This window comes from Papaver somniferum, chromosome 5 (assembly GCF_003573695.1).
Source record: "Papaver somniferum cultivar HN1 chromosome 5, ASM357369v1, whole genome shotgun sequence".
NCBI lineage: Eukaryota > Viridiplantae > Streptophyta > Magnoliopsida > Ranunculales > Papaveraceae > Papaver > Papaver somniferum.
The window spans coordinates 203,303,235-203,319,272 of record NC_039362.1 but is presented as its reverse complement, the minus strand read 5'-3'; the positions used below and the strand labels follow the sequence as shown (position 1 = coordinate 203,319,272).

At 34.8% G+C, this 16,038-nt stretch overlaps 1 long non-coding RNA gene across 1 annotated transcript; it reads left to right on the top strand.

The window, feature by feature from the left end:
• The first annotated feature begins 1,258 nt into the window (after positions 1-1,258).
• Positions 1,259-4,175, top strand: LOC113284353. The gene is made up of 2 exons (XR_003328109.1): positions 1,259-2,629; positions 3,950-4,175. It is a non-coding gene; the product is annotated as an uncharacterized LOC113284353 (long non-coding RNA).
• The last annotated feature ends 11,863 nt before the right edge of the window (positions 4,176-16,038 follow it).

Below are 16,038 nucleotides of genomic sequence, written 5' to 3'. Positions count from 1 at the left end.
AATGTTCTCAACATCATCAGTTTTGGAGAATCGTTTGATCCAACTAGAGCTCACTATGCGTCTTGGTTTGTTTCATGTTCTATATTGGCTCATAGATCTTGTTGGCGTCGTCAATTTTACCATCCATAAGATAACATTCCATTTTAAAATACATGAGAGACAAACTTTATTTATCGAGGACAAAGTGGAATCAAAACAAACTATGATGTCACTTGCTTTGATTTCTGCATAACTTGTTTCGCAGCTATTCCAGTTGTTAATTTTCAACAGTCTTTGTCTTAGATTTGCACCTTTGAGCATTATTGTATGAAAACAGGTTTTGAACTATTAAAAGATTTCAGAACTGCATGTTTTCTTAATCATGAACTTCCAAGTTGCTTTCTTGGTTTCGATACAACCTTTTGCTCTTCAAACATTGTATAACAACTGCAAAAATCAAAATGTGATGTGATAGAAACAATTTAGTATGAGGGATCAAAGTGTGATGTGGCAGAAACATCATATAGACTTGCAGCTCGTACCTCATTTGTTCTTCGCATGATTACTTATTAAATTCCACTATAATTCTGATGTTTATTCATTTTATTAAATTAGGACTGTGCAATGCAGGTTAGTATACATAAACAATTGAACACCAATGGAACTTCAGGCCCTCCAGTGTACCCATGAATGAATCTATTACCTGTCATCTTGCAACCAAGAAGCAGTACTACACAGAACAACTTCAATTATCCAAGCATATATAAACCATTTCAAAAATAGGTACAAAAATCTTGATCCACATTTCATTATACATAACCTATGCATATATATATATATAACTATAACTTCAATACTAAAAATCATTAAAAAAATATTGCAGAGAGACGAATATCGTGCGTGGAACTGTAAGGACCCTAAAGCACGTCAACTCTATTAGACCAGTCAAACGACGAATTAGCCGATAATAACTCGATTAGTTTAAGACGAACGTTAATTAATAAGAATTAATATATCAATGATCTAGACTCGAATTTAGTACCATTCGATAGATCTTGAAAAGCTATGCGAAATGGACTACTCGAACGTGCCATTCGGATACCGGACGAGGCAGATATCAACAGGTTACTATAAAAGGTAAAATCGTCATTTCTCGGAAAATGTTATTGATGCAATACAGACACGTTGTGGCTGCACGTGTCTAAGTGAGTGGGTGTAGCGGAGAAATTCTTTGGCCTTATCACCAAAACTCGAGCTAAGAAGTCATTCTTCTATTCTCTTTTTCTTTCTTCTTCTTCTTTCATGCTTCTTCTTCTGTTCTTTACCTCTAGTGAATTCTTCTGAGTTTCTGAGGCTGTGAGGACGAGAGAATTAGGCAGGACATCATGGGTTTCTTTTTTGTGGTAGTACTGTGGTTGTTTGAAACCGGGAAGAAGAAGATGATGTTGTAAATCGTGAGAAGAAGATTAGGGTTTCAGAGAATTGATCATGGAGAACAAGATCACGAGACTGAGATTAAGAAAAGAGGATTATAATCAAGATCAGATAGTGGTGCTGATGTTGGTTCAGTTATGAGAAGAAGAGGAGATGCCGATGCTGCTGTAGATTAGAATTAGGATTCTGGAATTAAATTAGGATTCGAGTAAAATTGATGTTGGTTTTGAGTTGCCATTACATGTTTAAGGATGGGGTCGTTGTTAATTTGGTGATATGAAATTGTTCTGAAGATGAATTTGAGAATTAAGGTTTGTCATGTTCTTCCACAATTTTATGAATTAGGGTTCTGAAGGTTGATGATTATGAGACTCACACCAGAGACGAAGAGTAGAGTTGGTTTGGCATATGTTGTTGGTTTTGATATGATTTATGAGTCATGTCAGAGTAAAGAGGAATCTAATTCATTTGCTTGAGTTGAATTGGTAGATGTTTGTACAAGTAAAGAAGAAATCGAAATCAGTTGCTTGAGAGGATGTATCATGAGGTAATTGTTTGTTCTCAGTAAATATAGTTCGGTTATCTATTTTGGTTTTGAGTTTATGAGATTACTAGTCATATTAGAGTTGAAATGAGTTACCTGAGATGATGTGATGAATGTGAAGGTAACTATTTAGATGGCTATAGGGTGTAGCTGGAGTTATAGTTGGATTGTATTGAGTAACAGATAATTGTCTTTTGTTGGAATGACAATATGCTTGAGTTACAGGTTGAATGGTAATGTTGTATTACATGTGGCGTGGTTATTGGGTTAGAAGTACACAACTTGGAGATGTTGTGGATGTATGAACTGTTGATAATGATTATAGTGTTGCAGGAAGTTGTGTTGGGAGTTGAAGTACAAGAATGAATGTGTTATGCTGGTGGTGATGATATGAACTGAGTTGAGCAAGGCTGTGAGAGTTATAATTGAGTTGTTCAACTGAAGTTGCAGGTGATGAAGGTTTGATAAGTGTATGATCTTGGAGATGTTAAGAGAGTTGGAATGAATGAGTGATTGTAGATATTAATGATAGACAGAATTGAGAAGTTGCGGTTGGGGAAAGATTAGTGACTGGAGAAGTATGAGTTTAAGTATTGGAACTGTACTGGTGGTGTATGTATTGCAGGTCATGATAATTATTGGAGAAGGTGTTTCTTAGAGCTGCAATTGCAGGTAAACTGAATTATCAGTTGTAGTTGAATTATGAAGTTTGATTTGAGAATGTGTATTGCTGAGAACTTTGGTTGTCGATAATTATAACTGAATTGATATAGATAGTGTTGTTGATTATAAATATAGATGGATGCAGTTTGTAATAGGGTTTTGGCCTATAGAGTTTGTTGATGTTGTACCATGATGGAGCAGTAGAATGTTTGGCCTGAGCAAGGGCCTGGTTTGTATAACCTGAATCAGTCTTGTAGACTGAGTTTCCCTATCTTGACCCGAGTTGAATCATTGACCGATTCATGTTTGACTCATTTGACCGTTGACCCTTGACTTTGACTTGACATGGACTGTTAGTAGACCTGTGACTATTAGCGACCGTTTGTTGACCGATTGGATTGGGCCTTAGGTTAATGGGTTGGTTCAGTATACTTGGGCTTAGATCCATTCTTCTTATTAATCAGGAATTAGCCCTTTGTGGTCTGAATTATCCTTTGCTTCCTTTTACAAAATTGTAGATGTTCATAAGTCTTATCTAATAGACTATAGAACCAATCTAATTAAATTAGTAAACCTTTAGATATGCAAGAGATGGATATTGAAGAGGTGTAGAACCATAAATGAGCTTAGAACCATTAGTTAGACTTGTATGATTCTTGTGTGAGCCTTTTTGGCTAGTTTCTTAGAATTCTTGTGTGACTAACAGTTAGTCTATTAACAACGATCGATTCAAATGATGAACCAGTGGATCGTGGATCTCGAGGTAGGCATGGCTTGTCATCAAAAGAGGTGGGAATACTCTTTGGTAACCATTGTTGTTTCTTTTACAAAAGTTTATGTTTAACAAACTCATGCATTATCTGATTGTGTATTCCATGCATTGTTTATTTGAAATTCCGAAAGTTCTTCTATTTCTTTTAATCTTTCCATTGTTTGGAAAGGAATTGTAATGCTTTGTTTGTCTTGATGAATTGTTTGGGAAATAATAATTTCCATTTGTATGCCTAATAGGTGTGTAAGTAATTGGTCGACACTTATTAGGAAATTGATAGGTGTATAGGATACGCTCCTTCATTTATATGTACATGAATTATGCTTTTATGCTTAATAGGTGTGTAAGGAATTGGTCGATACCATATAGGCTAATAGGGTGTGTAAGGAAGTGGTCGACACTCAATATATACATTATTTGACGAAGGAGTTTGTCCATACACATGTTTGTTTATTTTAGTGACTTGGTTACTATTAATGTTTCCGAAAACATGTATTGTTTTTCAAATCTTTCCTATGATTACTTAGAAGTTAAATATTAATTATTCCCACTTTCAGTTTCAGAGACAGTCCGGAGTTGCACAACGAAAGCTCTGAGAAGTTGACTTCTTTAGTTGGTTATAATCTGATATATTATTATATTGTATATTTTATTTGTAAACCAAATGATTATTGTATATGTATCATTTGAGAGGAGATATTGTATATATATTTCTGAGCGGGGTTAGTTTTGGGTTAAGTTTGATAGCAGATTCCTTAATTAAATGTTTAAGTAATTGATTTAGATTCTTAGTGTCTCTTTATTCAGTTAACCTCTTGGATTAGTCGGCTGCTAGCTTAGGGGGCGATACAGCAACATGATTGGGTACCTAAATGATCATGGATACATCTACTTTTAAAACAGGTTCATGGACGAAGAATTAGTTATCATCCAACAAACTCTCTTCCGTGACAAACTAAAACAAAGTTGATTAGCTTACACGTAAACTAAATTATTACAGGTGGAATACTTGAATTTGTTTTTAGTCATTTATATCACCTGAACTAGCTTGAGGTAAAAAAAAAAAGTTTTAAAGGATTGTTTGTAGTTTTTTTTTTCTTAAATCAATTTTTAAATACATATATAAACATACAACTAATGTTATCTGATAAAGACACGACACTGATTAATCAACAATTAATTAACTAATTAATATTTTATACTATTTCACCATAAATTTTAAAAAAAATAAAAAAACATACATCATCTACCTAACAATTACGGACACTAATATTTTAACAATAACATATACTAAATTATGTTTACGCTAATACTTTTTTTTATTATGTCAACATAATGATGATTTTGCACAAACTATTGTTGAATTTAATGTTGATAGTGAAAGTTCATTATAGTATAAACAGTAAACTTTTTAAAGCCAGCATGTTCATTTGATGGAATTAAGCCATGTTTACTTTCCAGGTCATGGAAAGCATCCAGATTGGCTTAAACTTCTCCATAAGTTCAAATTTTAAAGATATTGTGATCTTGGCACGTTCTTTGTCCTCATTATCGTTGACATCCCTCATCATCATTATCTTCTTTGACTCATAATTATCACAGTACCAAGAAAAAATCTTTGAACTTGAGCTTGTGGTTATTTCAAACTTAGCTTTTAGATGATCTGGTGCGTCGGCCTCAAGTTTTCGCCGTTCACATCTCCATAAATCCGAAAAACAGGAAATTCCCTCATAATCAGGTTTCGATTATTAAAAGAGAACTAGTTTTTCATGTGATAATTATTGTAAATTAAAAAAAAATCAACAAATTTATTAGTAAACTTATCACTATTCCTAAATTATAAATCCTAGAGAATGAATCTACGAATAATACTAATCGACACAGTTTTTTCAAACTTGCATATCAATGTATGTTTTTTATGACTTTTTTTTTCCCACTATCTGATTAATATATCTCTCATTAATACCGTGTCTTCCGATGTATATTTTCAAAAGGCACTTTTGTATGGGATAAGATATCATTCATAAGCAGATGCATCTCATGTGCCGCTCTTCCGCAAACAAATTTTGAGATATGGACAATAATAAGAAGACTTTTTATATGAAAACCTTCCAACTTGCAGTGTGAACTAGCCTTTAAAATATGTATCAACATAGAAGCTAATCAACTTAGTAAAGTGATAAACTTTATGCCAATCTTGGTACTTTTACAATGTTTACTCTGTATATATGATTGCATTAACAGTAAGCCGTTTGTTTTTTAACAATAAAAAAAAAATCTGACTTCGCCAACACATTCTTGGTTTTACTTCCCGCATAGCTTCATAAACCACCCCTAGCTAGTTCATGGTAACAACATTGTGAATTTTTGGCGATTGATATGAAATAATATGACCAATTTTATCACTTATTGCAGATCCCATAGTTGTTATATCAAATTTGATGGAATAAGGTCCATCACATTAAAACTGAAAATCAAATATATCGTTAATGAAAATAAAAGGGTATCGGGTACACCACCAATTCTTTTTCGTTTTTACTTATATGGCATAAACTTAGGATATGATCTTATTCATTTAAATATTTATGCTTTAATTTTAATAACAACAATTATAATGAAGAAATAAAATAAAAGCATGACACAAGGACTTTGTTAGTGAGGAAAATTATCTGGTAGAAAACCCTAAGGACCTATTCCAGTTTTGAATACTCGTATAATTTAGCTACTACACTTTTGCTTACAATATAACTCGTGTATTCAAGACCAAATAATTTACCCCCTAGTTACTTAGTTTTCTCGGTATCCCTCACCTACAACCAATCCAGAAAACGCATGTGAATCTCTTTACATGAGCCTGTTACTATATCAAGAGTTATTCCATAACCCACCGTGAAGACTATTACTACCCCGCCACAGCCAACAACTAAGGTTTCCTTTAGGACGTCAATCAATCATCAAATGATAAACTGAATGATTCCAACTTGGTCAAATTACAAATATACAAAGTGATGAATATTCCAAGTTAAGGATCTTTCATTTAATTACAACGCATTTGAATCCAAAAGATGATCCGAAATCAAATTAGCTCCTTTCATAAGATTAATCAAGGTTTATATTTGTCGATGTATACTACTTGATTTTACAAGTATCGTGTTTGCAAAAGCAAACAACTTGTTAATCCATAAGGTTATGTTTATCAAAGATAAACCACTTGTTCAGTCCCAATCAAGCAGATAATCAAACCAAGATATATGTGTCGAAGTCTTAATATTATAATTCTTCAATCTTCGAAATATTCAATGTAGCATTTGCAAAATAACTTTATTTCCCTATTGACTATCACTCCAAAGGAGTCTGTCGACGTTAGTGCATTAATAAATCTATCCACAAATTATGAATCACTTGAATCTGTATAGATCGATCTTCAAAGTTCTTGAGTGGCCTTATTGCAAAAGAGAATGACCATATAATAAACAAGAACTTATCTGGAATATGGTTACGCGTTAGTCACAAGTACAATCAAAGAAAAACTAAATAGCAATCTAATTTCTCACCAACGTTACTTCTAGCGCTCTTGATCCCAAAGTGATAATTATAAATTTTATATTTTCGCTAACTTACCAGAGTGGTGCATGTCATGAGTGCAAAAAATTAATCAAGATATTTCTAGAACATTTCTCGGTCGAACTCACAAGTGTTGCAATATCAAGCTTGTTGTCAAAACTATATCTTGATTTCTAGGCTATAATTAATTAAGTCTCGGTCTAGGATAATGGAGTTGAAAAATGAGCCAGTCATCATTTGTGTTCTACTGTTTGAAGGCGAAGATCAATCGAAATTTTGGAGAACTTCATCAACAAAAGGTAGGTGAAGACTGAACCACCTATTTCTCAAATTATATTCACTTTTTTATCTTGAGACGATTGTCGCATAACTAATTAGACTAGCTTGCATAGACAATAGTTTCAAGTTGAGAACTAATTATTTAGTTTACGAATTTCTCGAAATATAATGAGTAAGCTTAATGAATGTTTGTGTAGTTGCAGGAAATCCTACACTACACCCCTCACAAGATTTCATTAACATTCAACTCATTTTAGATTAACAATCTTAATTTTATTGATGAATCTTTGAATAATCTTACAAGAAAAGATAAAGGAATCAAGAATAATCACTACTCTAGATTTTCTCTCTCCTATTTACTTGTTTCTCAATCAAAAAAGATCTCTCTTCTCTTTACAGCTGATCGGCTCTTTATATATAGAGTTTTACATAGTGGATGACAGCTAGTCTAACTTTTATTTTCGGATATGGCTTGTGACATTCTCGCAACCTTACAAATGTTAATCTCGCAAACTCTCTAATTTTCGCAGGACCATCATATTTTTCTCATGATTTAGCTGACGTCGTTTATTATTTCGTTTCTGAAGTTATTCTGCGACGTTGCTGTGTTGTGTTGTTAATAATTTCGTTGAGGCATTATTGCTGCGAGATTCTGATCCTACATCTTGCCTCTTCTCATATCTTCTATGCGAAGTAGAGAATGATGTGAGAAATGCCGCAACTGTTCATGTCTTCATATTCTGTATTTATCACACGTATTCTTTCTTCCATCTATTTCTTGACACGTCTTCTGTAACCGCTGCTTTTCCACCGCTCACATCTTTTCGCCTTAATGGTGTTTATTTCTTCGAGTAAAAAAAATCTTCTTTATATATTCTTCTTACTCTTCTTTTCATTTTCTTTTTACTTTCTCTTCTCTTTTTATTCTCTCATCTCTGCAACTCTATTGTTCTTCCGTAAGTTCTGCTACTGTAATTCTTCCCTCTTCAATCTTCTTACTTTTTATCCATTCCCATACTCTATATTCATATATGCCTCCAAGTTGCCACAAACATGAGAAAAACTTAAAAGATGTCCAAAAAGATCTTGCTGAGAAAGGTTTCACACTTTCTACCATTCCTGGTGAAAGTGCCAAGTCAATTCTTTCTATCAAAATTTTCTCTGATCAACATTGTGATGATCAATCAATCATAATTTCGCCAAGTCAAATTCTCGCAGGTCTCCCCATTCCTCTTTATGACCCAGATATTCCTCTGTTCTATGAAATTCTCGCTCACTCGGGATTTTCGCGAGCTATCTTCCAATTGAGTGGGGATTGCATCCGTCTGATGCTAGAAATCCCTAACCGTGGTGCTGGTAAAGGATCTCTTTACTCCAAAGAACTTAAGGATCCTAAATTCGCAGACTTGGAGATAATTGCTGAAAAATACACAGTAGCGAGTTTCTTTGAAAATTATGAATTGATCTCCATGAAGAAAGAGAATACTCGTTGGGGTATTCGCTTGAAAAGGAAAGATAATATTGATGAAGCTAAAATACTCATGCAAGACATTGATTGGCATTTTGGTAAGAACAAAACTCCTCGCCAACCCAAAGATGATAAATGGTGTGTTTTTCCCTTGATGCTGAAAGGACCTTACATTGCTGGGTCAAATGCCCTTCCTATCAACCTTGGGTATTCTCTTGGTCCGAGAAGGAGAAAGAGGTATGTCTCTTCCAGTGTTACCCACTTTATATTTCTTTACTTGTCTTTACTCTTTTGTTCGCTGACTCTTGCGACATTCTACAGATCCAGAAACTGAAAGATAGATATCACAGGACTAGGAAGGATGATACCTTGTTAGCTCTTCGCTCATACACAGATGAGGTAAGAAATATTCTCTTATGATTTTAAACAGTATACTGTTGCTTCTATTTCTTATTTCTATCTGTGTGTGAAGATTATTGCTGAAATAGAAGAACCTGCCAATGTTGCGAGGACTGGTGATAAAGGCAAAGGTGCTCTTCGCAGGGAAAAACCAACTGCTCCTCCTTCAAAGAAGAGAAAAACCCGTGCTTCCTCTCCTTCAAATATTCCTTCTCAATAAAACACAGAGAGTGATGAGGATAATGATGACCTTGCTGCAAATGAAGATTCTCCATCTGAATCTTTTATGGCTAAGCTCTCTGGCCTCTTTTCTGATTCTCGGCAAGTAATGGGAGATAATCAATTCGCTAATACCTTCAAAGATCTCGCTACAATTTGCGATGTTCCTTTAATGGATGGTGATAATTCTCTTCGCGGAGTTTCTAGATCAGTTACTCCCAACTTCCTGCATTCTCTTAATAGTCTGGTATGCTTTCGTCTTTTTACTTCTTCATTACTGTAACTCAAAATCTCTTTCTATTTTAATACTTTTTACATTTTCTCGCAGGCTGGAAAAGCTTCTTTCATTGTTACCTCAGATCTGGAGAGGAGACGCGAAATTCTTGAAAAGAAGAATTTTCAATTTCGTGCAAAGAATGAGGAATTGGAAATTGAAGTCAAAGATCTTCGCGAGAAGAATAAACAACTAGAAATTGATTCTTCTTCGTACAAGAGTAAAATCTCTAGTCTTAAGCAAGCTAATAATCAACTCTATGGTATGTTATTTTTCTCCTTTCCCTTCATTCGTTCATCCTGTTGTTTTATCTTATTTAATTGATCCTTTTTGCAGACATTTATGGTCTTTCTGATGAAACTACCATTTTTCGTTCATTTCCCAATGCCTTGGATAATGAAACCCTTCTTGAGCGCCTTAATAAATCTTTAAATAGTTTCTCAAATGATAAAATTTCATCTCTTTCTCTGAATGAACTAAGATCCAAATTTCGCCTCTTAGAGATTGACCATAGATCTAGTTTAGGTTTAGCCAACCGATTTAAGCGTCTCTTTATTAATTCTAAAGAGAAAATCAATGAGCTAAGAACCAAAATTAGCGGTCTCATAGATGATAAGGATCGCATCTCTGATCAAGGTGCTAAGGCTTTGGCGAAATTCTAAGAGACCCTTCTTGAATTTCAACTTGAACGAGATGAAGCTAACCGCAAGAATACCGAGCTCTGCGAACGAGAAAACCAAATTCGTTCTCGTCTCCTTATAAATAATGAGGATGAATTCGCTTGGACTGCGAAAATCTTAGATGATGCCATAAAAGATTTAGGTGTAAATGTTAGTCTCCAAGTTGAGCATACAGCCTTGATTAGAGATATGATTTCTGACAGAGAAGGTTATTAACTGTTCTTCTTCACTGATCTTTTGTTTCTTATGAATTTTCATCAAGTTATTAATTGATTGCCTTTTGCTCACAGATTCTGAAAGTAGATATTGCGAAAGAATTGAGGAACTTGAAGCTGAAAAAGAGGAACTCGCAAAGAATCTTTCTTCTCGCAACGATAAGTATTCTAGATTAAAGAATCAAATCAAGATCAGTGTTGCGAACTTTAAGAACGATGCTATGAATTTTCGCAATCAAACTATTCAAATGGTTTGTGATGACCATAGTATTCCTCATTCTGATTATCCTTGTCTCTTGGAGGAGATCCCAAAGAACATTCCTAGTCTGACTATTTCTGATAGCGAAGCTGATGATGAAGAATCTGATGGTGATGAAGGTTCTGATGGAGATAAAATTTCTGATGCAGACGAAGAAGGAAACAAGTCTGATGAAGATGATGAAGGATCAACTAAGAAGTAGTCTTTGTTTCTTTCTTTAATCTTCTGTAATATTTGTACATTTATTCCTCCTTTCTGTATATTTTCGAATTCTTTTGGTTCTCCATATTCCTTAATATATTTCTTTCATTTTGACCTGCATTCATTAAAACAATTCTTCCTTGCAATATGGTTAATCAATATAATCATTAATTTTTGCGTAAATCTATCATGTGGAGACAAATAGCATTTTTTAATTTCATTCATTCCCATACTTGCCTCTGTTATTTGTATCCAAATGGGAGATTTTGCAGATTTTTCTTATTTTGTGCCTCAACTTTGCAGTTTTTTATGTATAATTTCGCAATCATATGCAAAGTGAATTTTGATTCTTTTCAAAATCTCATCCCTGTGTGGTCTTATTTTGCCTTCCTAGTTAAAGGTCTTATTATGCCACCTCTTGTCTTTGCGACAAAATCGCAGGACGTCCTTGCACTTTCATGCAAAAACCCATTGATCTTGCCTTAACTTTTCTCTTTTGTATTATGGCCTCTTCAGGAATGTTGCGACAATATAACAGGTCTATATATTTTGCGAAAATAAAGCCCCATTACATTGTCGTCTTGCGACGAAATCGCAGGACATCTTCGCACTTTCATGCGAAAACCCATTGATCTCGTCTTATCTTTTTCTTTAGTATTATTGCCTATTAAGGATTGTTGCACAAATATGACAAGCCTTAATACCCTTGCGAGTAAAAAGCCTCATGACATTTGCGTCTTAAGACACTTATCAGCTCCCTAATGGAGGGTGCCGCCCTTATCTCCCCCCTGGTTGCCCCTTTAAGGAGGCGTACTTCTACCATACATATTCGCGAACTAGGGTGTACGCCATTAAGGTTCTCCCCTTTCTCTTTTGTCATTGTTCTCTGATTTTCTTTTGTAGAATTCATTATCTCTGCGAGATTCTTGCACATCATCATGTTGTATTTGAATTTCACAATCTCAATTATGTCATTCAATAAAATGTATTTTTGAGAATTTTATTTATTGCGAGAGTGTCGCAACAAATCAATCATTCATACATTACCTTTGCTATCCTCTGCTTCTTTGTTATTTTATGCTATTGTTTCCTTGGTAGTGGTATGTTCACCATTTTTTATTCTGAGCTAGCATTAGTTTCGCAACATCTCTTCTTCTTTTCTTTCGATTGCATCCACCATCAACCTCTCACTTCTTTGCGTCTCTTTGATTTTGTGTCGCCAACTTTCCTTCTTTTTTGCTCTTCCTTCGCAGGATTCTACCTCAGTTTCGTAACACGTCTTTCCTTCAACCCAATCTCCCTTTATGATTCCTACACCGCTGGGGTGAGGGAATTTGATGCACTGGTGGAAAGTTGAAGCTACACATAGAATCCCATGCAGCCAAGGTCGACCAATTAATGCATTGTAGGGTGATTCTACATCAACGACACATAATAGGATTTCAGAAGATATTCCCTTCAATGGAATTTGCATAGTAACCTCCCCTTTAGGCTTGTTGGCAGTACCATTAAAACCATATATCTTATATGTTGATGGTATAAGATCATCATCTCTTCCTCCCATAGTTTTATAAGTATGATAAAATAAGATGTTCACAGAGATTCCAGTATCGATTAGAATCCTATTAATTGTCCATGAATCTTCAGATTCATCATCCTCATCTTCTTTCGGTTTTGGATTAATTTCTAATTTTACTACCAATGGATTATCATGTACCTCTTCACCTTCGAGGATTTCTTCTGCGGTAAAAGAAATAATTTGTTTCTGCCATTCCTCTAGTGGCGAGATTTTCGCAATATTCATAATTTCTCTTCCATCATTACCTCTTGCGAACACTCTACTCAAAACATTGTCATGAAAATCTTCAATTGTCTTGTATGAATGTACGATAGAGTGACAGAATAGATTCTTTGCTTTTGCACCAACTTCTATGAAGAACGTTTCCTTCTTTTTCATCGTGTTTACTTTGTGATGCTCTGGTGGTGGTGGCAATGGTTGAGATTGTGGGTGCCCTACCAAAAAGTGGTTTAGTTTTCCTTGATCCATCATTCTCAGAATAATTCTTTTTACATTTCTGCAATCATCTGTAGTATGTCCAGGAAAATGATGATAAGAACAAAACTCATGACTTCTGTGGTTTGGAGGTGGTTCTGTTCCCATGTTCCATGGTGTTGGTATATTCTCCATCAAAATTATAGCTTCCCATATTTTCTCCACACTTGCATTTAGAGGTGGCATCTTGATTTCTTCCCATACCACCTTGTGACCTCCTTGTCCTCTATTATAGTTTTGTCTTTGTCCTCCATAAATTTCTTGCGGCTGATCGAGTCTTTGAATTTTGTTATTTCCACCACGATTGTGGAAATTTATTTCTCCTTCATACTCCTCTTGATCTCGGCTTCCCATAGCTACCAGTTTCTGTTGATTGTTTCCCGTCACCTTTTCTTGTTGTACTTGCGAAGTGCTCGCCACTGTGTTTATTAGTTTGGGTAATAAGCTTGCATTCGCTGTTTGTGAACTGGTGTTCGCAACCGGATATGATTCCATTTCATTTTGCCTTTCCTCTAGAGCAATATATTCTTCCTGAAGTTCTCGCAATTCAGTCATTGTGATTGTATTCTTGACTCTGAAAATTTGGATATACAATAGGTTGGTTGCAAACATAGTATTGATAAATGATAAGATAAGATATCTCTCATCTACACGGACAGCCATTTTGCTACACATAGTCCTCCATCTTTTAGTTAGGTGCTTCAAACTTTCGCCAATTCTTTGTTTTAATCCAAACACGTCTTCAATACCAGGTCGCGAAGAATTATTACTTATATATGCCCCCAGGAATGTAGTCTGCAAATGATTGAAGGATGTTATTGTATTCTTTGGTAGACCTTCGAACCATTTTAACGCCTCCCCTGTTAAGCTGGATGCGAAATACTTGCATAATACAGCATCATGATTTTCCCATTGCAACATGCACCTCACGTAGGCTTTAATGTGTTGAATTGCACAGGTTGTTCCATCAAAAATGTTGGTTAATGCGGGCAAATTGCATTTCAGTGGTATTCCTCCTAGTTGTACTTCCCTTGTAAATGGAGTTTTCGCAGCTTCTTCTATAGATTCATCCAATTGTCTTGTGCCTACTTCTCCTCTATTATTTAGCATTCCTCTCATTTCTTCTAATTCTTTTAAGATTTGTTTATTTACACTATCATACTCTTCATTGATATTACCGTTATTACGATTTTGTGTTCGTCTTCTTTCTCGATTGTCGTGATTGTTCTGGCGAATTGTTTCCTGAAGCTCTTGTTCTTCCATTTCCGCTCTCAATCTTTCACGTTCGCAAATTAAACGTGATTGTTCAGCATAATGTCTTTCAGTTTATTCTTCGATGGTTTTTTGATTTCTTTGAGCTTCTCTCTCATGTAAAATTCTCCTTCCTTCCTCTCGATTCCCTTCGCCATCTTGATTATTTTGTCCCAGACGTTTTCCATTCTCTTGATTTCTATCATTCTGCCTATCATCAAAAGTTTCATTTTGTGGAACGTAACGATCATCAGTCATTTCTCTATTTTCGCGATGTTCTTCATCAGGATTTGATATTTCTTCTTGAACGTTATTTTCGGCATTAATTGTGGGTGAGTTTCGCCTCATCTCTCTTCTAGTCGATCTTGAATATGATTTTGTAATACTTCTCGATCTTCTACTCTGTAGTCTCATATTTTCCATCCTCAATTCGTGATTTTGCCTTGTTAAATTCACACATTCTTCTGCCTCAGCTCTTCTTTCTTCATGTATTCTTCGTCTCAACGTTTCTAACGCTCCAATTTCCTCATCTCCATGAATTATTCCTTCATCTGTTTCTTGATTTCTCTCTACCTGTCTATGGTTTCTGGTTTGTTGTTCTTCTTCTACTTCTTCTGCTGAATTTGATTGCCAAGTGTGTATACTCACCCTATCATAATATGTATTCCTTCCTTGTACTAGTGTTTGTTGAACTGGTGGTTGAATTTTATTTTCTCTATTATTTCTCATTCTAGTATATTCTCCCATTTCACTTCTTTCCCTTCCAGCAATTCTCTTGCTTCTTCTAACAGTAGTTGGTTGTTCTGATGTATTTCTTCTTCTAGCCATTTCTTCAATATTAATGAATTGCAAGAGATTATGTAAAATTCTTAATCAATCACTCCAAATCTTCACAAATCTCAATATTAATCTTCAATTTTTTCTAGAATAATCTTCAATCTTCAATCACCCCTCCCTGTTTCTAGCGCCATTATGTAGTTGCAGGAAATCCTACACTACACCCCTCACAAGACTTCATTAACATTCAACTCATTTTAGATTAACAATCTTAATTTTATTGATGAATCTTTGAACAATCTTACAAGAAAAGATAAAGGAATCAAGAATAACCACTGCTCTAGATTTTATCTCTCCTATTTACTTGTTTCTCAATCAAAAAAGATCTCTCTTCTCTTTACAGTTGATCGGCTCTTTATATATAGAGTTTTACATAGTGGATGACAGCTAATCTAACTTTTATTTTCGGATATGGCTTGCGACATTCTCGCAACCTTACAAATGTTAATCTCGCAAACTCTTTAATTTTCGCAGGACCATCACATTTTTCTCATGATTTAGCTGACGTCGTTTATTATTTCGTTTCTGAAGTTATTCTGCGACGTTGCTGTGTTGTGTTGTTAATAATTTCGCTGAGGAATTATTTCTGTGAGATTCTGATCCTACAGTTTGTTCATACTTGATCAAATTCGGTGGAGAAGAGTTTATTCTTTGGATCCAAATCGTGATTCAAGTTCATCATTCGAAAATAGCCTGAAACAGTGATAAGTGGCATTGTTGTTATTCAGGAATGTTTCGAATTGATGTAGGGAAATATAGAACTAATATATTCGAAATAAAAGACAGTGTTATCATTCTTACAAACTGAGAAAACTGTTATATGTCTGAAGTCGTATTACATGTATTCGTACACGTAGCGGGGTAGCTATATATTCAGATTTGTGCGATATGTATATTTGCACGTACATTATGGGAGAATCTGTTTCTTTCGTGGTCCAAATATGTAT